This window comes from Monodon monoceros, unplaced genomic scaffold (genome assembly GCF_005190385.1).
Source record: "Monodon monoceros isolate NGI ecotype Baffin Bay Population unplaced genomic scaffold, NGI_Narwhal_1 Super_Scaffold_21, whole genome shotgun sequence".
Lineage (NCBI taxonomy): Eukaryota > Metazoa > Chordata > Mammalia > Artiodactyla > Monodontidae > Monodon > Monodon monoceros.
Window position 1 is genome coordinate 42,884,209 of NW_021703778.1, and position 26,863 is coordinate 42,911,071.

Genomic DNA, 26,863 nt, shown 5'->3' on the forward strand with positions numbered 1-26,863 from the left:
GACACTAAGGCTGCTGCTGCTGCCACCAAGAAGCCTTCATGCAAGCACAGGTCACCATCCACACCCCTGTCAGGGGAGCCTGTGCATCCCGCCACTGCCAGGGTCCCAGGATCCAGGGACAACTTCCCCGGGAGAATGCATGGTGGCACCTCAGGCTGGTGCGATGTCACGCCGGCCTCTGCTGCTGCAGGCTCATCCTGCACTCCGTACCCCTCCCTCCCCCTGGCCTGAGTGAGCCAGAGCCCCCAAATCAGTGGCTTCTTTAACCCCGTATTGTCTGAACGAAGAACAGAAGCCCTCCGGCGACCTACACGCAGAGGCGGGGCCAAATCCAAAGCTGAACCCCGGGAGCTGTGCAAACAAAGAAGAGAAAGGGAAATCTCTGCCAGCAGGCTCAGGAGCAGCAGATTAAAACTGCACAATCAACTTCATGTACCCTGCATCTGTGGAATACCTGAATAGACAACGAATCATCCCAAATTGAGGAGGTGGACTCTGAGAGAAAGATTTATTATTTTTTCCCCTTTTCCTCTTTTTGTGAGTGTGTATGTGTATGCTCCTGTGTGAGATTTTGTCTGTATAGCTTTGCGTTCACCATTTGTCCTAGGGTGCTATCCGTCCTTTATTTTTTTTATTTAAAAAAAAATTTCTGAATAATTATTTTTTAATTTTGATAACTTTATTTTATTTTACCTTATTTTATTTTATTTTATCCTCTTTATTTCTTTCTTTCTACTTTTTCTCCCTTTTATTCTGAGCCATGTGGATGAAATGCTTTTGGTGCTGCAGACAGCAGTCAGTGCTGTGCCTCTGAGGTGGGAGAGACAACTTCAGAGCACTGGTCCACAAGAGACCTCCCAGCTCCACATAATATCAAATGGCGAAAATCTCCTAGAGATATCCTCTCAACACCAACACCCAGCTTCAGTCAACAACCAGCAAGCTACAGTGCTGGACACCCTATGCCAAACAACTAGCAAGACAGGAGCACAACCCCACCCATTAGCAGAGAGGCTGCCTAAAATCATAATAAGGCCACAGACACCCCAAAACACACCACCAGACGTGGACACGCCCACCAGAGAGACAAGATCCAGCCTCATCCACCAGAACACAGGCACTAGTCACCTCCACCAGGAAGCATACACAACCCACTGAACCAACTTTAGCCACTGAGGACAGACACCAAAAACAACGGGAACTATGAACCTGCAGCCTGCAAAAAGGAGACCCCAAACACAGTAAGATAAGCAAAATGAGAAGACAGAAAAACACACAGCAGATTAAAGAGCAAGATAAAAACCCACCAGACCTAACAAATGAAGAGGAAATAGGCAGTCTACCTGAAAAAGAATTCAGAATAATGATAGTAAAGATGATCCAAAATCTTGGAAATATAATAGAGAAAATGCAAGAAACATTTAACAAAGACCTAGAAGAGCTAAAGATGAAACAAACAACAATGAACAACACAATAAATGAAATTAAAAATACTCTAGATGGGATCAATAGCAGAATAACTGAGGTAGAAGAATGGATAAGTGACCTGGAAGATAAAGTAGTGGAAATAACTACTGCAGAGCAAAATAAAGAAAAAAAAATGAAAAGAACTGAGGATAGTCTCAGAGACCTCTGGGACGACATTAAACACACAAACATTGGAATTATAGGGGTTCCAGAAGAAGAAGAGAAAAAGAAAGGGACTAAGAAAATATTTGAAGAGATTATAGTTGAAAACTTCCCTAATATGGAAAAGGAAATAGTTAATCAAGTCCAGGAAGCACAGAGAGTCCCATACAGGATACATCCAAGGAGAAACACACCAAGACACATATTAATCAAACTGTCAAAAATTAAATACAAAGAAAACATATTAAAAGCAGCAAGGAAAAACAACAAATAAAACACAAAGGAATCCCCATAAGGTTAACAGTTGATCTTTCAGCAGAAACTCTGAAAGCCAGAAGGAACTGGCAGGACATATTTAAAGTGATAAAGGAGAAAAACCTACAACCAAGATTACTCTACCCAGCAAGGACCTCATTCAGATTTGATGGAGAAATTAAAATCTACAGACAAGCAAAAGCTGAGAGAGTTCAGCACCACCAAACCAGCTTTACAACAAATGCTAAAGGATCTTCTCTAGGCAAGGAACACAAGAGAAGGAAAAGACCTATAATAAGAAACCCAAAACAATTAAGAAAATGGGAATAGGAACATAAATATCGATAATTAACTTAAATGTAAATGGTTTAAATGCTCCAACTAAAAGACACAGACTGGCTGAATGGATACAAAAACAAGACCCATATATATGCTGTCTACAAGAGACCCACTTCAGACCTAGAGACACATACAGATTGAAAGTGAGGGGATGGAAAAAGATATTCCATGCAAATGGAAACCAAAAGAAAGCTGGAGTAGCAATTCTCATATCAGACAAAATAGACTTTAAAATAAAGACTATGAGAAGAGACAAAAAAGGACACTACATGATGATCAAGGGATCGATCCAAGAAGAAGATATAACAATTGTAAATATTTATGCACCCAACAAAGGAGCACCTCAATACATAAGGCAAATACTAACAGCCATAAAAGGGGAAATCGACAGTAACACATTCATAGCAGGGGAATTTAACACCCCACTTTCACCAATGTACAGATCATCCAAAATGAAAATAAATAAGGAAACACAAGCTTTAAATGATACATTAAACAAGATGGACTTAATTGATATTTAGAGGTCATTCAATCCAAAAACAACAGAATAAATATTTTTCTCAAGTGCTCATGGAACATTCTCCAGGATAGATCATATCTTGGGTCACAAATCAAGCCTTGGTAAACTTAAGAAAATTGAAATTGTATCAAGTATCTTTTCCGACAACAATGATATGAGACTAGATATCAATTACGCGAAAAGATCTGTAAGAAATACAAACACATGGAGGCTAAACAATACACTACTTAATAATGAAGTGATCACTGAAGAAATCAAAGAGGAAATCAAAAAATACCGGGAAACAAATGACAATGGAGACACGATGACCCAAAACCTATGGGATGCAGCAAAAGCAGTTCTAAGAGGGACTTTTATAGCAATACAATCCTACCTTAAGAAACAGGAAACATCTGGAATAAACAACCTAACCTTGCACCTAAAGCAATTAGAGAAAGAACAAAAAACTCCCAAAGTTAGCAGAAGGAAAGAAATCATAAAGATCAGATCATAAATAAATGAAAAAGAAAAGAAGGAAATGATAGCAAAGATCAATAAAACTAAAAGCTGGTTCTTTGAGAAGACAAAAAAAATTGATAAACCATTAGCCAGACTCATCAAGAAAAAAATGGAGAAGACTCAAATCAATAGAATTAGAAATGAAAAAGGAGAAGTAACGACTGACACTGTAGAAATACAAAAGATCATGAGAGATTACTACAAGCAACTCTATGCCAATAAAATGGACAACCTGGAAGAAATGGACAAATTCTTAGAAATGCACAACCTGCCAAGACTGAATCAGGAAGAAATAGAAAATATGAACAGACCAATCACAAGCACTGAAATTGAAAATGTGATTAAAAATCGTCCAACAAACAAAAGCCCGGGACCAGATGGCTTCACAGGCGAATTCTATCAAACATTTAGAGAAGAGCTAAAACCTATACTTCTCAAACTCTTCCAAAATATAGCAGAAGGAGGAACACTCCCAAACTCATTCTACGAGGCCACCATCACATTGATACCAAAACCAGACAAGGATGTCACAAAGAAAGAAAACTATGGGCCAATATCACTGATGAACATAGATGCAAAAATCCTCAACAAAAAACTAGCAAACAGAATCCAGCAGCACATTAAAAGGATCATACACCATGATCAAGTGGGGTTTATTCCAGGAATGCATGGATTCTTCAATATATGCAAATCAAACACCGTGATACACCATATTAACAAATTGAAGGAGAAAAACCATATAATCATCTCAATAGATGCAGAGAAAGCTTTTGACAAAATTCAACACCCATTTATAATAAAAACCCTGCAAAAAGTAGGCATAGAGGGAACTTTCCTCAACATAATAAAGGCCATATATGACAAACCCACAGCCAACATCGTCCTCAATGGTGAAAAACTGAAAGCATTTCCACTAAGATCAGGAACAAGACAAGGTTGCCCACTCTCACCACTCTTATTCAACATAGTTTTGGAAGTTTTAGCCACAGCAATCAGAGAAGAAAAGGAAATAAAAGGAACCAAATCAGAAAAGAGGAAGTAGAGCTGTCACTGTTTGCAGATGACATGATACTATACATAGAGAATCCTAAAGATGCTACCAGAAAGCTACTACAGCTAATCAATGAATTTGGTAAAGTAGCAGGATACAAAATTAATGCACAGAAATCTCTGGCATTCCTATACACTAATGATGAAAAATCTGAAAGTGAAATCAAGAAAACACTCCCATTTACCATTGCAACAAAAAGAATTAAATAACTAGGAATAAACCTACCTAAGGAGACACAAAAAACCTGTGTGCAGAAAATTGTAAGACACTGATGAAAGAAATTAAAGATGATACAAATAGATGGAGAGATAACCATGTTCTTGGATTGGAAGAATCAACATTGTGAAAATGATTCTACTACCCAAAGCAATCTACAGATTCAATGCAACCCCTATTAAACTACCACTGGCATTTTTCACAGAACTAGAACAAAAAAATTCACAATTAATATGGAAACACAAAAGACCATGAATAGCCAAAGCAATCTGGAAAACGAAAAATGGAGCTGGCAGAATCAGGTTCCCTGACTCAGACTATACTACAAAGCTACAGTAATCAAGACAGATGGTACTGGCACAAAAACAGAAAGACAGATCAATGGAACAGGAATAGAAAGCCCAGAGATAAACCCACGCACATATGGTCACCTTATGTTTGATAAGGGAGACAGGAATGTACAGTGGAGAAAAGACAGCCTCTTCAATAAGTGGTGCTGGGAAAACTGGACAGGTTCATGTAAAAGTATGAGATTAGGTCACTCCCTAACACCATACACAAAAATAAGCTAAAAATGGATTAAAGACCTAAAGGTATGCCAGAAACTATCAAACTCTTAGAGGAAAACATAGAACACTTTATGACACAAATCACAGTAAGATCCTTTCTGACCATTTTCCTAGAAAAATGGAAATAAAAACAAAAATAAACAAATGGGACCTAATGAAACTTCAAAGCTTTTGCACAGCAAAGGAAACCATAAACAAGACCAAAAGACAACCCTCAGAATGGGAGAAAATATTTGCAAATGAAGCAACTGACAAAGGATTAATCTCCAAAATTTACAAGCAGCTCATGCAGCTCAATGACAAAAAAACAAACAACCCAATCCAAAAATGGGCAGAAGACCTAAATAGACATTTCTCCAAAGAAGATATACAGAATGCCAACAAACACATGAAAGAATGCTCAACATCATTAATCATTAGAGAAATGCAAATCAAAACTACAATGAGATATCATCTCACGCCAGTCAGAATGGCCATCATCAAAAAATCTAGAAACAATAAATGCTGGAGAGGGTGTGGAGAAAAGGGAACACTCTTGCACTGCTGGTGGGAATGTGATTTGGTTCAGCCACTATGGAGAACAGTATGGAGGTTCCTTAAAAAACTACAAATAGAATTACCATATGACCCAGCAATCCCACTACTGGGCATATACTCTGAGAAAACCAAAATTCAAAAAGAGTCATGTACCAAAATGTTCATTGCAGCTCTATTTACAATAGCCCGGAGATGGAAACAACCTAAGTGCCCATCATTGGACGAATGGATAAAGAAGATGTGGCACATATATACAATGGAATATTACTCAGCCTTAAAAAGAAACGAAATTGAGCTATTTGTAATGAGATGGATAGACCTAGAGTCTGTCATACAGAGTGAAGTAAGTCAGAAAGAAAAAGACAAATACCGTATGCTAACACATATATATGGAATTTAAGAAAAAAAAATGTCATGAAGAACCTAGGGGTAAGACAGGAATAAAGACGCAGACCTACTGGAGAACGGACTTGAGGATATGGGGAGGGGGAAGGGTGAGCTTTGACAGGGCGAGAGAGAGTCATGGACATATACACACTAACAAGCGTAGTAAGGTAGATAACTAGTGGGAAGCAGCCGCATGGCACAGGGATATTAGCTCAGTGCTTTGTGACAGCCTGGAGGGGTGGGATAGGGAGAGTGGGAGGGAGGGAGACGCAAGAGGGAAGACATATGGGAACATATGTATATGTATAACTGATTCACCTTGTTATAAAGCAGAAACTAACACACCATTGTAAAGCAATTTTACCCCAATAAAGATGTTAAAAAAAAAAAAAAAACTACAATAGGATATCAGCTCACACCAGTCAGAATGGCCATCATCAAAAACTCTAGAAACAATAAATGCTGGAAAGCGTGTGGAGAAAAGGGAACACTCTTGCACTGCTGGTGGGAATGTGAAATGGTACAGCCACTATGGAGAACAGTATGGAGGTTCCTTAAAAAACCACAAATAGAACTACCATATGACCCAGCAATCCCACTACTGGGCATATACCCTGAGAAAACCATAATTCAAAAAGAGTCATGTACCAAAATGTTCACTGCAGCTCTATTTACAATAGCCCGGAGTTGGAAAGAACCTAAGTGTCCATCATCAGATGAATGGATAAAGAAGATGTGACACATATATACAATGGAATATCACTCAGCCATAAAAAGAAATGAAATTGAGCTATTTGTAATGAGGTGGATAGACCTAGAGTTTGTCATAAAGAGTGAAGTAAGTCAGAAAGATAAAAACAAATACCGTATGCTAACACATATATATGGAATTTAAGAAAAAAAATATCATGAAGAACCTAGGGGTAAGCCAGGAATAAAGACACAGACCTACTAGAGAATGGACTTGAGGATATAGGGAAGGGGAAGGGGAAGCTGTGACAAAGCGAGAGAGAGGCATGTACATATTTACACTACCAAATGTAAGGTAGATAGCTAGTGGGAAGCAGCCGCATAGCACAGGGAGATGAGCTCGGTGCTTTGTGACCACATAGAGAGGTGAGATAGGGAGGGTGCGAGGGAGGGAGATGCAAGAGGGAAGCGATATGGAGACATATGTGTTTGTATAAGTGATTCACTTTGTTAGAGAGCAGAAACTAACACACCATTATAAAGCAATTATACTCTAATAAAGATGTAAAAAAAAAAGATGTGGCACATATATACAATGGAATATTACTCAGCCATAAAAAGAAATGAAATTGAGCTATTTGTAATGAGGTGGATGGACCTAGAGTCTGTCATACAGAGTGAAGTAAGTCAGAAAGAGAAAGACAAATACCGTATGCTAACACATATGTATGGATTTTAAAAAATGTCATGAAGAACTTAGGGGTAAGACAGGAATAAAGACACAGACTTACTAGAGAATGGACTTGAGGATATGGGGAGGGGGAAGGGTAAGCTGTGGCAAAGTTAGAGAGTGGCATGGACATATATACACTACCAAACGTAAAATAGATAGCTAGTGGGAAGTAGCCGCATAGCACAGGACGATCAGCTCGGTGCTTTGTGACCACCTAGAGGAGTGGGATAGGGAGGGTGTGAGGGAGGGAGACACAAGAGGGAAAAGTTATGGGAACATATGTATATGTATAACTGATTCATTTTGTTATAAGGCAGAAACTAACACACCATTGTAAAGCAACTATACTCCAATAAAGATGTTAAAAAAAAAAGTCTGCAACCAATAAATGCTGGAGAGGGTGTGGAGAAAAGGGAACCCTCTTGCACTGTTGGTGGGAATGTAAATTGGTAAAACCATTATGGAGAACAGTATGTAGGTTCCTTAAAAAACTAAAAATAGAACTACCATATAATCCAGTAATCCCACTCCTGGGCATATATCCAGAGAAAACCATAATTCAAAAAGATACATGCACCCCCCCAATGATCACTGCAGCACTATTTACAATAGCCAAGACGTGGAAGCAACCTAAACGTCCATTGACAGAGGAATGGATAAGGATTATGAGGTACATATATACAACGGAATATTACTCAGCATAAAAAAGAAGGAAATAATGCCATTTGCAGCAACATGGATGGACCTAGAGATTATCTTACTAAGTGAAATAAGTCAGACAGAGAAAGACAAATGTCATATGATATTGCTTATATGTGGGATCCAAAAATAATGATACAAATGAACTTATATACAAAACAAAAACAGACTTACAGACTTCGAAAACAAACTTATGGATACCAAAGGGGAAAGGTGGGGAGATGGATAAGTTAGGAGCTTGAGGTTAACATACACACACTACTATATAAAAGAAAGATAACCAACAAGGACCTACTGTATTGCACAGGGAACTCTATTCAACATTCTGTAATAACCTCTATGGGAAAAGAATCTGAAAAAGAATGGATATATGTATAACTGAATCTCTTTGCTGTCCACCTGAAACTAACTCAACATTGTAAATCAACTATATACTCTAAGATAAAATAATAGTTAAATTTTAAAAAAAAGAAGAAATAAATTGTTTGAGCAGACTGATCACTAGAAGTGAAACAGAACCTGTAATATAAAAACTCCTTGCAAATAAAATTCCAGGATCAGTTAGCTTCATCGGGGAGTTCTAACAAACAAACAAAGAAGAACTTATACCAATACTTCTCAAACCCTTCCAAAAGAATGGAGGGGAGGGAATACCCCCAACATCATTCTATGAAACCACCATCACCCTGATATCAAAACCGGACAAAGATACCACCACAAAAGTAAAGTACAGGCCAGTATCTTTGATGAAAATAGATGCAAAAATCCTAAACAAAATATTAGCCAATCAAATCCAACAGCACATAAAAAGGATCATACACCATAATCACATTGGATTCATTCCAGGATCACAAGGATGTTTCAACATACATAAATCAATGTGATACACCACATTAACAAAATAAAAGACAAAAGTCACATAATCATCTCAATAGATGCAGAAAAAGCATTTGACAAAATTCAACATCCACTCTTGATAAAAACTCTCACCAAAGTCAGTATAGAGGGAACATATCTCAACATAATAAAAGCCATTTATGACAAACCGATAGCCAACATAATACTCAATGGTGAAAAGCTAAAAGCCTTTCCACTAAAATCTGGAACAAGACAAGGATGCCCACTCTCACCACTTCTATTCAACACAGTATTAGAAATCCTAGCCACAGCAATCAGACAAGAAAAATAAATAAAATGTATCCAAATTGGAAGTGAAGAGGTAAAATTATCATTTTATGCAGATGACATGATACTCTATGTAGAAAACCCTAAAGACTCCACACAAAAACTATTAGAATAAAATGAATTCACAAATATAGCAGGATACAAGATTAACATACAGAAACCTATTGATTTCTTTACATTAACAATGAAATATCAGAAAGAGGAAGTAAAAAAATCCCATTTAAAATTGCCTCAAAGAAAAAAAAACTAAGAATAAATTTAACCAAGGTGTTGAAAGACCTATACGCTGAAGACTATAAAACATTGATAAGAGAAACAGAAGATGTCTACAAATTTAATGCAATTCTTATCAAAATATCCATGACATTTTCCCACAGAAATAGAAAAATAATCCTAAAATTTATATGGAACCACAAATGACCCAGAATTGCCAAAGCAATCCTGAGGAAAAAGAACAAAGCTGGAGGCATAACCCTTCCAGATTTCAGACAGTACAACATAGTTATAGTAATCAAAACAGTGTGGTATTAGCACAAGAACCCACACATATAGATCAATGAAACAGAATAGAAAGCCCAGAAATAAACCCACACACCTACGGACAATTAATCTTTGGTAAAGAAGCAAGAATATACAATGGAGAAAAGACAGTGTCTTCAACAAGTGATGTTGGGAAAGCTGGACAGTTACATATAATTCAGTGAAAGTAGAACACTGCATCATACCATACACAAAAATAAATTCACAATTATTCAAAGACATAAATATAAGACATGACACCATAAAATTCCTAAAGAGAACACAGGCAAAACATTCTCAGATATAAATCATAAAATATTTTCTTAGTATGGAGATTCCTCAAAAAATTAACAGTAGAACTACCATATGACCCAGTTATTCCACTTCTGGGTATTTATCCAAAAAACACTAAAACACTAATTCAAAAAGATATATGAACCCTATGTTCATTGCAGCATTGTTTACAATAACCAAGATATAGAAACAACCTAAGTGTCCAGAGGTGGCTGAGTGGTTAAAGGTGTAATAGATATAGATATATGGATATATATATAAATAAATACTACTCAGCCATAAAAAAAATAATGAAATTCTGCCATTTGCAACAACATGGATGGACTTTGGAGATATTTTGATAAGTGAAATAAGTCAGATGGAGAAAGACAAATACCATACGATTTCACTCATATGTGAAATCTTGAAAAACAAAATAAAACAAAAACAAATTCATAGATACAAAGATCAGATTAGTAATTGTTACCAGAGGGGCAGGTGGTTGGAGGTAGGCAAAATGGGTGAACAGGATCAACTGTATAGTGATGGATGATAACTAGACTTATGGTGGGGATCATTTTGTAGTGTATACAGATGTCAAATCGTAACGCTGTACACCTGAAACTTATATAATAAAAATATGCAAAGATATAAAACAAAGAAGTTGTGGTGTATCTATACTGAAATATTATTTAGCCATAAAAAGAAGGAAATCCTGACAATATGGATAGACCTCAAGGGTATTATGCTAGGTGAAAGCAGTCAAAGACAAATACCATATGATCTCACTTATATAAGGAATGTAAACAAACAAAAAAGCCAAGCTCATAGATTCAGAGAACAGATTGGCGGTTGCCAGGGGTGGCATGTGGGGTGGGTGAAAAAGTTAAAGGACTCAAAAGGTACAAATGTCCAGTTATAAAATAAATAATTCATGGGGATATAAAGCACATAATGGTGACTATAGTGAATAATACCATACTGCGTATTTGAAAGTTGCTGAGACAGTAGATCTTAAAAGCCCTCATCACTAGAAAATAATTTGCAACTATGTATGGTGATTGATATTAACTAGACTTACTGTGGTTATAATTTCTCAATGTATACAAATATTGAATCATTATGTGTACACCTGAAATGAATGTAATGCTATATGTCAACTACATCTCAATAATACAAAAAAAAAGAGACAAGGTATGAAATCAGGCATAGTTGGGTCTTGTTAGATGACACAGGACTCCCAAACTTCCTGGGTTAGGGACATTTCAGCAGGAGAAAGATTATGTGATTCATTCATTAAAACATCTAATTGGTACTACAAAAACCATTCATTTCTCCAGTCAATAAGTATGTTTTGAACTTTTACTTTATGCCAGACACAGGGCTTGGCACTGAAACAAGGAATGCCCAGCTCCACTGCCTTTCTGTCATATTAGTGGGTTTTTAAATACCATATCATTCTGCTTCCACCCTTTCAATGGTTAGAGCCATTTCTTTCCCCTTTATCTTCTTCAGTAGAAATATTTACCTAAAACTCAAATATTATGTGGCTCTAGGGAAGAAACCCATAACGCTTCCCCTATTAACAACAGGTCCTGCAGGATGTGATGCCTTCACAGTCCACAGCGGGACGCTCCACACTCACTGTTCTCTATCCTTGGTCCTGACACAGGCCCCGGATTTCAGAGGGTGCCAGGAACCTACCTTCCACAAACTCCTTAGTCCTGAACAAAGACTGGACTCTATGATAGCATAATTTACCAGAATTAATAGGAAAAATGGTATTTCTTCTATAATATGCTCCATAAGAAATCTCAATGGTTTATTTAACATTATTAGTAAAATTATCATTTATGTATGACAAGTATGTTCAGGTGAAGAGACCAGCCCACAGGCCTTGTTCAGGTCAAGGACTGCCAGGCAGCCCTCAGGACTCACCACTAATCTCAAACTCTACTTGGATAATTCACGGTATGGATTTATCTTCTGATGGCCATGCAAAAAATGTTTCACATCTTTACTCTGAAGTTTTCCATCAAATTTATATGTAAACTATGGAATATGGAACTAAAAGTAGTCAACTCTGATGGGTCATTTCACTGTCCCCTTGATTCTTCTTACTCCTCTGCCATAACTCCCCATCAGGTTCCCCACTGTTCTTTTTAAAGGGGGACTGTTCAGAAGGCAAAATATTTTGCCCTTGCCATCCTTCTTCTTGCTGCTACCTGGAATGTTGATGTAATAGCAGTAACAATAATGTCCATCTATCATAAGGTAGCCTTGAAGATGGAAGGCGTATGCTGAGAATGGCAAAGCAGAAACAGAGGGAGTCAGTTCTGTTGTTTATGGAGCTGCCATACCAGCCCTAGAATTTGGCTTAACTGCAGAACGCTTTGTTTGAGAGAAAAATACACCTTTATTTTGTTTAAGTTGCTGTGATTTGTATTTTATATTACAGGCAGCAAAACTTAATCATAACTGGTAAAGAGGGAAAACAAAGCTAGAAGTAAAAAGACACATTGACAGTTTTCTCCCTAAAGACAGGTGGTAGATTCCCCTCAGTAGTAAAGGGGATGAGGGACAGTGGATGGATTTGGGAAATATTAATGAGGTATGATGAATAAGATTTGTGATTGATTGGAGGCAGGTGAGGATGGGGAATTTAAGTTCCAATTTTCTGGCTTCAGACAATGGAGATGACAGATCATTATCGGTTACAACAAACTTTCAAAATGTTTGACATTGAAACTTAGACACCCTCAAAAATTCAGAATCTGTCAAATCTTTGCTCAACTTTCAACTATGCCCTCCCCCTACAAAACATATAATAAATTCCATAAGGTTCTAAGCAAACTTTGGAATCAATCTTATCAAATCCCACCCCTAAAACCTTTGAAGTTTTTTTTTCTTCCAGTTTTATTGAGATATAGTTGACATACAGCACTGCATAAGTTTAAGGTGTATATAGCATGATGACTTGACTAACATATGTCATAAATGATTGCCACAATAGGTTTAGTGAACATCCATCATCTCATATAGATACAAAATAAAATAAAGAGAGAACTCTAAGGATTCACTCTTAACTTTTATATATAACATACAGCAGTGTTAATTATATTAACCATATTTTATATTACATCCCTAGTGCTTATTTATGTTATAAGAGAAAGTTTGTACCTTTTGATCACCTTCATCCAATTTCTCCTCTCTCCACTTCCCACCTCTTGTAACCATAAATTTGATTTTTTTCTATGAATTTGTCTGTTCATCATTGAAGTATTAATTAACTAACCTGCAACACTATTTAGTTCCTGGTACACAATAATAGTTATTCGATGTTTCTATACATTTCAAAATGATCATAAGTCTAGTTTTCATTTGCCACATACAAAGATATTACATAATTATTGAATATTTCCCACTGTACATTTCATAAAAATTACTCATTTATTTTGTAACCAGAGGTCTGTACTTCTTAATCTCCTTCACCTACTTCTCTCATCATCCAACCCACCTCCCCTCTGGCAACCACCTCTTTGTTCTGTTTCTGTTTTATTGTGTTTGTTCATTTATTTTTTTGATTCCACATAAAAGTGAAATCATACAGTATTTGTCTTTCTCTGTCTGACTTATTTCACTTAGCATTATAATATTCTAGGTCCATCCACGTTGCTGGAAATGGCAAGATTTCATTGGTGTATATATACACACACACACACACACATATACATATATGTATCACATCTTTTTCCATTCATCCATCTATGGGCACTTAGGTTGCTTCCAAATCTTGGCTTCTGCACATAATGCTGCAATGAACAAAGGGGTGCATATATCTTTTTAATTAGTGTTTTCATTTTCTTTGAATAAATACACAGGGGTGGAATTGCTGGATTGCAGGATAGTGCTATTTTTAATTCTTGAGGAATCTCCATAACGTACTCCATAGTGGCTGCACCAATTTACATTCCCATCAACAGTCCCTTTTCTTCACATCTTGCCAACACATTATTTGTTAATAACAAGTTTTTCATAGTAACACTTCTGACAGGTGTCAGGTGCGATCTCATTGTGGTTTTGACTTGGATTTCTCTGATGATTAGCAATGTTGAATATCTTTTCATTCCTCTGTGTTATCTAATCTACCGTTGATTCCTTCTAGTTCATTTTTCACTTCAGTTATATTCTTCAGCTCTGGTTCTTCTTTTATATTCTAACTCCTTGCTAAACTTATCACTGTGTTCATTCATTCTTTTTTTAATTACTATTTTTATTTAAAATTTTTTTAACATCTTTATTGGAGTATAATTGCTTTACATTGTTGTGTTAGTTGTTGCTGTATAACAAAGCAAATCAGCTATACGTATACATATATCCCCTCCCTCTTGCGTCTCCCTCCCACTTCTCTAGGTGGTCACAAAGCACAGAGCTGATCTCCCTGTGCTATGCAGCTGCTTCCCACTCGCCATCTATTGGACATTTGGTTGGGCACATATATACAATGGAATATTACTCAGCCATAAAAAGAAATGAAATTGAGTTATTTGTAGTGAGGTGGATGGACCTAGAGTCTTTCATACAGAGTGAAGTAAGTCAGAGAGAGAAAAACGAATACTGTATGCTAACACATATATATGGAATCTAAAAGAAAAAAAAAAGGTTCTGAAGAACCTAGGGGCAGAACAGGAGTAAAGACGTAGATGTAGAGAATGTTCATTCATCCTTACCTCAAGTTCTTTGAGCATTTCTATGATCACTGCTCTAAACTCTTTACTGGGTAGATTGCTTATCTCCGCCTCGCTTAATTGTTCTTCTGGGGTTCCTCTGTTGCCTCATTTTGCCGAATTCTCTTTTTTTCCCTATGTAGTAGGTAGGTCAGTGACGTTTCCCAATCTTGGAGAAGTGACCTTGTATATGAGATATCCTATGGGGCCCAGCAGCGTGCTCCTCTCTGGTCAACAGAGCTATATGCTTTAGGGGTTCCCTCTATGTGGGCTGCATGAGCCCTTCTGTTGTGGTGGTGCCACGTATTGTGGGGATGCTGGTAGGCATGGCTGGACCCTTGTGCAGTTCACTGCCAGGCCCTGACTAATAAGGAGGCTTCCAGTCACTGGTAGGCAGGGTCAGGTCCCGGGTGGCTGGCTGCACAACTCAGGATGTCCCAGTGCTGGCGCCCACCTGCTGGAAAGAGGGGCCAGGTCACAGGTTAGCTGGTTGTGGGGCTGCAGGATCCTGGTCCTGGTGCCCACCTGCTGGTGAGCAGGGCCATGGGGGTCTGGAATTGGTGTTGCCTGCTGGTGGGCATGGCCTGGGCCTGGGGCTCTATTGGTCCACTTGTGGGTAGGGCAGCTGGTGGAGGGACCCAGTTCAATTAATTCTTGGTCACTTTGAACGTAAAACCTAAATTAACTGAAAAAAGGGAGAGAAGTAGAGACTTTCATAGTTTAATTTTTATTTTATTTTTTTTTGTGGTACACGGGTCTCTCACTGTTGTGGCCTCTCCCGTTGCGGAGCACAGGCTCCGGATGCGCAGGCTCAGCGGCCATGGCTCACAGGCCCAGCCGCTCCGCGGCATGTGGGATCTTCCCGGACCAGGGCATGAACCCATGTCCCCTGCATCGGCAGGAGGACTCTCAACCACTGCGCCACCAGGGAAGCCCCATAGTTTAATTTTTCCCACCTTTTTCATGAGCAAGTTATCTATCCTTCAAATTTAAGACAGCTTCATACCCATAAATGTATAAATTGTTATAGCATTTACAGTCCTCAGGTATGCATGTGAATTCAGGGAAATGCAGACAGTTGCTATGGTTTTTTAGATATTTCCTCTATTCCTGAAACTGTTCCCAACTTGGCATGGATAGATTTTCACACCTTTTGAGGCTCAAGTCAAATGTTACTTCTTTCATGAAGCCTGTTTTTATCACTAAAGCTGGAAGCAGTTCTGCCTTCTCTAAACTTACATGTTTTTAAGGATTTACTGGATACCTTTTACTCAATAGTCAAGTTAACTGGGCCAATTAAATGAGTTAGGAATGCTGTGTATATTACAGTCATAAAACCAATTATCTCACTGTGAAGAATTCACTCTGACCTGGGGTTTTCTTTTCTTCCATTTTTGCAACACAGAAAATTTGCTTTTGGATGCCAACTCTTCATTTTTTTATTACCTATAGAGGCACTAAATACATTGAAACTTACTTATGACAAACTTTGTTTTCCACATCATGTCGAAGCTATCATTCCTATTCTAGTCATTTTATCTTACAGACTTATAGGAAATTAAAAGGAAACATTAAAGAACAAAGGCATTTAGTCGTTTCATTGCCTGAACTTGAAAAATAGAATGACAGGAGGTATAGAGAGGCAGTTTTACTTGAGTAGCCACTTGGAAAATCTGAAAAATGAGAGGAATTACTTACTATTCTTAGCACTGCGCAAGGTACTAAAAACTCATTTTGCACTTTAATTTAACAAGTGTCTGTTGAGCATCCTCTGTGTTACATGCCATATGCAGATCTGTGGCAGTGGTGTGCTGGAACCAGCTCTGTAAGCTGGCAAGAGCTGATACTTACAATTTCTGGAAAATTTTGATCCAGTTGTTAGTCCATTGGTCGTTTGAAATTGGCTGTGGTTGGAGTATTTACCCTGCAGAAATTGTCAAACACTACAAATCTGGGCTTTTAACTTTCAGGGAGCCAGTTTACCAGCACACCACTGGAAACACAGTCACGAGTGAAATGCATGCTGAGTCCTCAGAAGCTTGCTTCCTTGTTGAGGGATAAGGCAAGTACAACAACGATCAAAACACAAGGCACAATTAACTGGGCTAACATCCATATGTTAAAATAACAATACATAAGTCTCAGTCCAGAGCAGCATAGCATTAAAAGAAATGGTCACAAAAGAATTCTAATTGTGTACCCTATAAGAACACAACATGAATCCAAGGACACAGTGTAACACAACTCTTAGTAGAATACTATTATCTCTGACAATATGAGAGACTAGAGATTCTGAAATTCTCTGATCACAAGGTAGGTAATAATTTTGCATCACACACATACACACTTTTAAATGAATGGACAATTAATTTAAAAAGAGAGAAATCCCTTGAGGTAATGATTGAAAAGGGAGATATAAAGAAAGCAGAGGCTAAGGAGAGAAGTGAGCATAGTCATTGCCATCAAGGCCTCTGTGGATCCTTCCCTTCCCTTCCCAAGTCTAGGTTCTAGTTACAAAGTAAAAAAAAAAAAAAAAAAAAATTAAATTTAAAAACAGCCTTTCCTGAGCTTCTATAATCATAAACTAGCCCTAGACAGAAGTCACACAACTCATTTGGGGCTCAAAACCTCGCAAAGAAGTTCTACTTAATGTTGACCTGCATCTGAATGAATCCAGGTCCCTGAGAGAAACAAACAAATCCTCCCAGGAGAAATGCAACCCAAGTTTCAGAGAAATTACAGAAAGTATCCACTCAAAGTATAAGCTCCCAAACAAAAAAATTACCAAACATATGAAAAAATCATCCTGAGTAAGAGAAAGCAGAAAGAAAAAGCTACAATGATAAACCATATCTATAAAAACTTCAGATACCAGAATTGTCAGACATAGGATAAGTATATACTTATCAGAAATGGTGTAATTAGGTATGTTAAATGTACTTGAGGAAGCAAAAGAGAATTAAGAAATGAGTAAAAGAGTATTAAAATTAATAAGCAGATTTGAAAATAGTAGAATTTCTGGGAATAAAATATATAACAATTTAGTTTTTAAAGCCCTGTAGAAAAGTTAATGAACACACACAGTAAGATGAAGAAATTATTTGTGAACTGACAGGTAGCTCTGTACATTTAGGGACTGCTTTTTAGACATCAGGCACAATATTTTAGGTATTTCTTTAATAAAGAATTATATTCCAAAAACTTTTTTTTTAATTTGAAAACATCCTATTTCATCCTCATTCTTTATATTTCCAAATTTTTATCATGAAAAGATTTTAAATATAGAATGGTTGGAAGAGTAGCACAAAGCTAAAAACTAGTATGTTTATATGTAAATTTATATACCTACTTTTTTTGCTGAAGCATTTGAAGGTAAACTGCAAACGTCATGATGTTTCCCCCTTAAACGTTTCAGCACGCTTCTATTTAAGGGTGGGAAAATGAGATTCAAGGTGTGAAAGACTGAGTTAAAAGGCCCAACAAACAACGGATGCTAAGAGATAGAATGAAGGAGAGGCAATATTTAAAGGGATGATGGTTTAGATTTCCTAAAATGGAAAAAAAATGTAAAGTGTAAGGCTCAGGAAACCCAATGCAAGATTAATAGAACGCCACACCTAGATACAATATAGTTAAATTGCAGAACACCAAAGAGAAAGAGAAGATCTTAAAGTCAGCTGGAAGTTCTTAAAAGCAGAATCCTTAAAAGGACACACACACAAAAGACTTACCAGACATCTCCACAGCTACAAAGGGAGCAAGCAAGCATTTTAAAAGCGTTTTCAAAGTGCAGGGGCGGGGCGCGGAGGGATTATACCTTCCTATTGTGTAACTACAAAAAAAGAAAAATCTTTCAAGAACGACGCTGAACCTTAATCATGTGATTACATTTAGCATCTCTAATGCTATGAAAAAAGACACCAGACAAATCCAGAAAGTGAGACTTTTTATAAAACTAGATTTTAAAATGTCAATTCATTAAAAAAAAAATAAAGGGATAGTTTTACGTTAAAAGAAGCTAAAGAGATTTAACAACCAAATATAATGTGAACCTGATTATAAGGCAGTAAAGTTAAGGTGAAATATAAGCTACTAATATATTTTGGGAGCAATTGAGAAATTTTGAATATGTACCAAATATTAGATATTATGGAATTATTGTTAGTTTTTTTCAGTGTACTAATGATTCTGTGGTTATATAGAATAAAGTCTGTCATGATATATGTGTCTTACTTTCAGATGGTTCAGCAAAAAAAATTTTATTAAAAAATATATATATACTATTTTTTCTTTGTGCTGTACTTTCAACCACTCTGCATTTTAAGTGCTTTCATAATACAAAGTTGGAAATGTAAAGAAAATAGTTAACATGTGGATATCTAAACAAACATTGATGGAATTTAAAATGCTAACAAGGTGAAACCAAATATCTGGACGATAATAGCACCCAGGCTAGGAAAAAAAGATTGATGTTAAAATATTCTAAATTTCTTATACTGATCAGTAGGAGGATAAATATATTAATTTAGACTTAATTATGGATGTGAGAATTTTAAGAGGATAAAATTGGAAACAGATCTTTCAAACTAGTACAAGGGGATAAATGGAATGAGCAAAGAATCTAATTAAATAAAATAAGGATATTTTTTCTAAATGGAAAAAAATTGGAAATAGATCTTCCAAACTAATGCAAGGGGAAAAGATGGAATGAGCGAAGAATCTAATTAATTAAAACTAAGGCAAAGAAGACATAAAAGGAAACAGGAAAAGCCTAATAAAAAGCACAAAGTAAGCTGACATAAATAAAACCAAGTATTTCATCACAATAAATGAGAATGAAGTGAAATTTCCTGCTCAAACTCATGATTTTCTGACTTGATTTTTTGAAAAATCCAGCTGTATGTAAAAGATTCCTAAGATATATAGAGAAAAGTTGAAAAACTATAGAAAAAATATTCATGTATATACTAAAAATGAAAGCTGGTGTAGCTGTATTAATATCAAACAAATGAATTTTATCATTAGTAAAAAACCATTAGTAAAAATTAGAAGTATAAAAGTTTTAATCCCCTGGGAAGATGTATTGAATCTAAATTTGTAAGTACCTAATAAAATAGCTTAAACAACAAAAAAAAACAGAATAAAGATTGATTAAAGATGTCGAAGATCTTTTTATGTATTTATTGCAATCCATCCATAGTCTTTAGTGAAATGTCTATTCAAATCATTTGCCTGTTTGTTTCATTGTTTGTTTTCTCATTATTGGATTTTGAGAACACTTTACATATTCTAGATACAAGTCCTTTATCAGATATATATGATTTATAAATATTGTCTCCCAGTCTGTGGCTTTTTTAAAATTCTCTTAATAGAGTCTTTTGAAGATCAAAAGTTGTAAATTTTGATGAAGTCCCTTTTTAAAAAAAAAAAAACAGATTGTGCTTTGGTGGTATATCTAAAAAATGCTGCCCATTCCAAATTCACAGACTTTTATTTTTTCTAGAATTTTTATTGTTTTAGATTCACATTTAGGTGTATGATACATTTTAAATCCATTTTTGCATATTGTGTGAGGCATGCATGGAAGTGCATTCTTTGCATATATGATTGCATATAGGCAGTCATCACAGCACCATTTTTTGAAAAGACAGTCCTTTGTTCTAATTGTTTTTGTATCCTTGTCCAAAATCAATTACCCATGTATGTCATATATATGTCTATTTCATGACTCTATTCTGTTCCATTAACATATTTCTCTATCTTGATGTCAATACTATATTCTTGATTACTGAAACCTTTTAATAAGTTTTGAAATCAAGTAGTATTAGTCCAATTTTGTTCTTTTTCAAAGTTGTGTGACTATTCTAAGTCCTTTAATTTTCATAGAATAACTTTTGTAAGGTTTTCCCTGTGTATTTACAATTTTTATGCTGTTCTAGATACTATTTCTTTTTAGTTACAATTTTCAATTGTTCATTGATGTTATATAGAGATACAATGATTTTGTATGTTGATCTTTTATCCTGAAACCTTGATTAGCCTACTTATTAGTTCCAGTAGTTTTGTAGATTCTATCAAATTTTCTACATAATCAGGTTATATAAACGCAGTTTTACTTAGACCTTCCAATACAGATGCTTTTTATTTATTTATTTTTCTTCATTTACTGTAACAGTTAAAATATCCAAAACAATGTTGAATGGGGGTGATAAGAGTACCCAGTGTCTTTGAAAAAGCAAAATGTTTCTATTTTGAGGAAGTCATTGTGATTTTTTTTTGTGCCTTATCTTAGAAATCATTGCCTAAGTCAATATCAGTAAGATTTTCTCCTGTGTTATTTTCTAGGTATTTGATAATCTTAGCAGCTACATTTATGTCTGTGGTCTATTTCAACTTAATTTTTATATATGATTAATTTTTTAAATGATCAGTGATTAAAAACTGTCAAAAAATTAGGAATAGAAGGTAACCTGAATTTCATCAAATGTTTCTTCTACAACTATGACATAGGTTTTTTGTTTGTTTTTTAGTCTGTTAATATGAATTTGTTTGATTTTCAAATGTTGAAGCAACTTTGCATTCCTGGGATAAACTTTACATGATTATGATGTTCTATCCTTTTCATGCATTGCTGTATTCAATTTGCTAATGCTTTGGTAAGGATTTTTACATTTATGTTCATAAGAGATACTGGTCTGCTTTCTTCCAACATCTTTGTCAGAAATGCTCCTTGACTTTCCATTATCTGTATGGTATTACTATTTTTTAAATGTTTGGTAGATTCTACTAGTAAAGCTATATAAGCCTGGTGATTTACGTGTGAGAAAATTTAAAATATGAATTCGATCTCTTTAATAAATTTAAGAGAAATCATGGTACTTCTTTCTTCTTGAGATTTGTTTTTTCTTTCAAACTGAGATTTGATCTTTCAGGAATTTGTTCAATTCACTTGTCTAATTTATACCCTATGTTTAGAGTTATTCATAGTATACTCTTAACTATTCTTTTAATGTTTCTAGTGATGGCTCTTCTCTCATTACTGAGAGTGGTAATTCTTATCTTCTTTCTTTTTATTATTATCTGTTAGCTGTACCAGGTTCTCAATCAGGAGTAATTTTACCCTATCTGGGGGGCATTTAGCAATGCCTTAAGACATTTTTGGTTGTCACAACTGGGTCAATGTTGCTGGCATCTAATAAGTACAGGCCAGGAATGCTGCTAACTATCGTGCAATGCACAGGACATCCCCAACAACAAAGAATATTCCAGCCCCACATTTCACTAGTGCTGATGTTGAGAAATCCTGGGCACCAGAGTTTCACCGTTTCATTGCTTTTCTCAAAGAACCAAGCTTTGGTTTCCATTACTTTTCTCTATAACATATTTTTTGTTCTCTGTTTCTGTGCTTATCTTTCAATTGTTATTTTTAATTGTGGCAAAATATACATAACTTAAAATTTACCATTATAACCAGAGCTCTTTATCATGCAAAACTGAAACTATACACATTAAACAACAATTCTCCATTCCCTCTTCCCCCGGTCACCATCATTCTACTTCCCATCTCTATGAATTTGACTACTCTAGGTATCTCACATAAGTAGAATCATACACTGTTTGCCTTTTGTGACTGGCTTGTTTCACTTAGCATGCCTTCAAGTTTCATTCACAGCACATCTTCAAGTTTCATTCACATTATAGCCTAGGTCAGAATGTCCTTTCTTTAAAGCTGTATAATATTCCACTGAATGTATATACAGCATTTTGTTTATCCATTCATCTGTCAGTGGACACTTAGGGTTGCTTCCACCTTTTGACTATTGTAAATAATGCTGCTATGGACAAAGGTGTATTCTGCTCTCACCTTTAAAATGTCCTTTATTCTGCTTACTTGGGTTTAATTTGCTCTTCTTTTTCTTGTTTCTTCAGGTAGAACTCAGATCACTGATTCAAGACATTTTAGGGGCTTCCCTGATGGTCCAGTGGTAAAGAATCTGCCTTCCAATGCAAAGGATGCGAGTTCAATCCCTGGCTGGGGAACTAAGATCCCACATGTTGCGGGGCAACTAAGCCCATGTGCCACAACTACTGAGCCTGCGTGCCTCAACTAGAGAGCTCACATGCCATAAACTACAGAGCCCATGCCCTCTGGAGGCTGGATGCCACAACTAGAGAGAGAAAACCCACATGCCACAAGTAGAAAGAGGCCCATGCACCACAAGTAGAAAGAGGCCCATGTGCCACAACTAGAGAGAAGCCTGTGCTGCTGCAACAAAGAGTCCATGCATCACAAGGAAAGATCCCATGTGCCATAACTAAGACCCAGTGCAGGCAAAAATAATAAATATTTTTTTTTAGAAAAGTCTTTTTAAAATTATTGTGAACATTTAAAGCTATAAATTTGCTTCTATTTTCTGTTTTTCAGTGAACCCCACAAGTTTTAATAATTGTGTTTTCGTTTTCATTCTGTTCAAAATATTTTCTACTTTCCCTAGTGATTTTTCTCTCTGACTCAGTGGTTATTTAGAAGTGTTGTTGAAATTCCTAACATTGGGAGAATTTAAAAATGTTTTTTGGTTCTGAAGAACCTAGGGGCAGGATAGGAATAAAGACGCAGACACAGAGAATGGACTTGAGGACAGAGGGAGTGGGAAGGGTAAGCTGGGATGAAGTGAGAGAGTGGCATGGACATATATACACTACCAAATGTAAAATAGATCACCAGTGGGAAGCAGCCACATAGCACAGGGAGACCAGCTCGTGCTTTGTGACCACCTAGAGGGGTGGGATAGGGAGGGTGAGAGGGAGATGCAAGAGGAAGGAGATATAGGGATATATGTATATGTATAGCTGATTCACTTTGTTATACAGCAGAAACTAACACACCATTATAAAGCAATTATACTCCAACAAAGATGTTAAAAAATTAAAAACTAAAAACACTTAAAAATGAACATTTTTCTGTTAACTGGATAACTTAAGTACTTTGTGATCAGAAAACATACTGTATATGATTTCAGTGCTTTAAAATCTACTGAGACTTGTTTTATGGCACAGAAAATGGTCTTCATTGGTAAATGTTCTGTGTGCACTTGAAAATATTGTATATTATACTGTTGTTGGGTACTGTATTCTATAATTGTCAGGTAATAATATTGTTCAAGTGTGCTGTATCTATACTGATTTCCTGTTAACTAGGTCTATTAATTATTGAAAGAAGAACATTTAAATCTCTAACTAAAATTATGCGTTTCTATTTCTCCTTTCGGTTCTTCAGTATTTGCTTTATGCAATTTGAATCTGTTATTAGATGCACACACATTTAGGAATTTTATGTCATCTTGATGATTTTACTCCCTTATCATTATAAAATGACCCCTGGTAATATCTGTTGCTCTGAAATCTACTTTAATATTGATATTGCCACTCTAGCTTTTTTTTGGATTAGTACTGGCATGGTATCCCCTAGTTCTTTTGTTTTTAACCTATCCTGTTTCTACAATAGGTGTGTTGCAAAGAGCATACGGTTCAGTTGTGCTTTTTACATTCAACTTGACAATCTTCTTTTAATTTGGATGTTTAGAACATTTACATTTAATATGGTTATTAATATTGTTTGGTTTAAATCTATCATATTTAGAGTTGTTTTCTATTTGCCCCATAGGGCCTTTCTTCCTTTCTCCATCTTTCTCTGACTGCTTTGTACTAAGTGAGCATTTTTATATTTCCTTTTATTTCTATAATAGGTTTATTCACTATAATGTTTTTAGTGATTACATAGGGCATTTAATATACATTTTTTACTTACCAGAGTTTTCTTACAAATAATATGTCACCTCACATATAGTGTGAACATGGCAAAAATATTCTTCCATTTTCCCTGTTGGCCTTTGTGTTATTGCTGTCATGCATTCTAATTTAACAAATGTTATAGATTATACATATATATATATTTATGTTTATATATAGAATTATATTCATTTGTATGACTTTGATTCTTGCTTTAGAGAGTGAATTGTAATTTTTAAAAATTTTAAGATTAAGAAAAAAGGATTTTATATTTTTCTATATATGTACCACTTCTAATCCTCTTCATCTCCTTGTATAGAGCCAAATACCCATCTGGTATCATTTTCTGTCTGCCCGAAGAAATTCATTTAACATTTTTCTAGTGCTGGTCTTCTGGCAATGAATTCTTTTAGTTTTTTATATCTGAAAAGGATTTATATTTCTTTTTGATATACTGATTTCAGACTATAAAATTCTTCAAGGAATTTTTTTCTTTCAGTATTATAAAATGTCACTACACTGTATCGTGGCTTTCATTGTTTCTGACGGTATCTGCGATTATTCATATTTGTGTTCATTTGTGTGTAACGTCTATTTTCCATGGCTGCTTTTTTTTTTTTAAACAACTTTATTGGAGTATAATTGCTTTACAATATTGTGTAAGTTTCTGCTGTATAACAAAATGAATCAGCTATACGTATACATATATCACCATATCCCCTCCCTTGTGTGACTCCCTCCCACCCTCTCTATCCCACCTCTCTAGGTGGTCAAAAAGCACCAAACTGATCAACATGTGCTATGCGGCTGCTTCCCACTAGCTATCTATTTTACATTTGGTAGTGTATATATGTCCATGCCACTCTCTTACCTCATCCCAGCTTACCCTTCCCCCTCCCCATGTCCTCAAGTCCATTCTCTATGTCTGCATCCTTATTCCTGTCCTGACCATAGGTTCTTCAGAACCATTTTTTTCTTTTTTCTTTTTAGACTCCATATATATGTGTTAGCATACAGTATTTGTATTTCTCTTTCTGACTTTCTTTACTCTGTGTGACAGATGCGAGGTCCATCTACCTCAGTACAAATAACTCAATTTCATTTCTTTTTAGGGCTAAGTAATATGCCACTGTATTTATGTGCCACATCTTCTTTACACATTCATCTGTCGATGGACATTTAGGTTGCTTCCATGTCCTGGCTACTGCAAATTGAGCTGAAATGAACATTCTGGTACACGACTTTTTTATTTGTTTGTTTATTTTAACATCCTTATTGGAATATAACTGCTTTACAATGGTGTGTTAGTTTCTGCTTTATAACAAAGTGAATCAGTTATACACATACACGTGTTCCCATATCTCCTCCCTCTTGCATCTCCTTCCCTCACACCCTCCCTATCCCACCCCTCTAGGTATTCACAAAGCACCAAGCTGATCTCCGTGTGCTATACGGCTGCTACCCACTAGCTATCTATTTTACGTTTGGTAGTCTATATATCTCCATGCCACTCTCTCACTTTGTCACAGCTTACCCTTCCCCCTCCTCATATCCTCAAATCCATTCTCTAGTAGGTCTGTGTCTTTATTCCCATCTTAACCCTAGGTTCTTCATGACTTTTCTTTTCTTAGATTCCATATATATGTGTTAGCATACGGTATTTGTTTTACTCTTTCTGTCTTACTTCACTCTGTATGACAGACTCTAGGTCCATCCACCTCACTACAAATAACTCAATTTCGTTTCTTTTTATGGCTGAGTAATATTGCATTGTATATATGTGCCACATCTTCTTTATCCATTCATCTGATGATGGACACTTAGCTTGCTTCCATCTCTGGGCTATTGTAAATAGAGCTTCAATGAACATTTTGGTACATGACTCATTTTGAATTATGGTTTTCTCAGGGTATATGCCCAGTAGTGGGATTGCTGGGTCATATGGTAGTTCTATTTTTAGTTTTTTAAGGAACCTCCATATATTCTCCATACTGACTGCATCAATTTACATTCCCACCAGCAGTGCAAGAGTGTTCCCTTTTCTCCACACCCTCTCCAGCATTTATTGTTTCTAGATTTTTTGATGATGGCCATTCTGACTGGTGTGAGCTGATACCTCATTGCAGTTTTGATTTGCATTTCTCTAATGATTAATGATGTTGAGCTTCCTTTCATGAGTTTGTTGGCAATCTGTATATCTTCTTTGGAGAAATGTCTATTTAGGTCTTCTGCCCATTTTTAGATTGG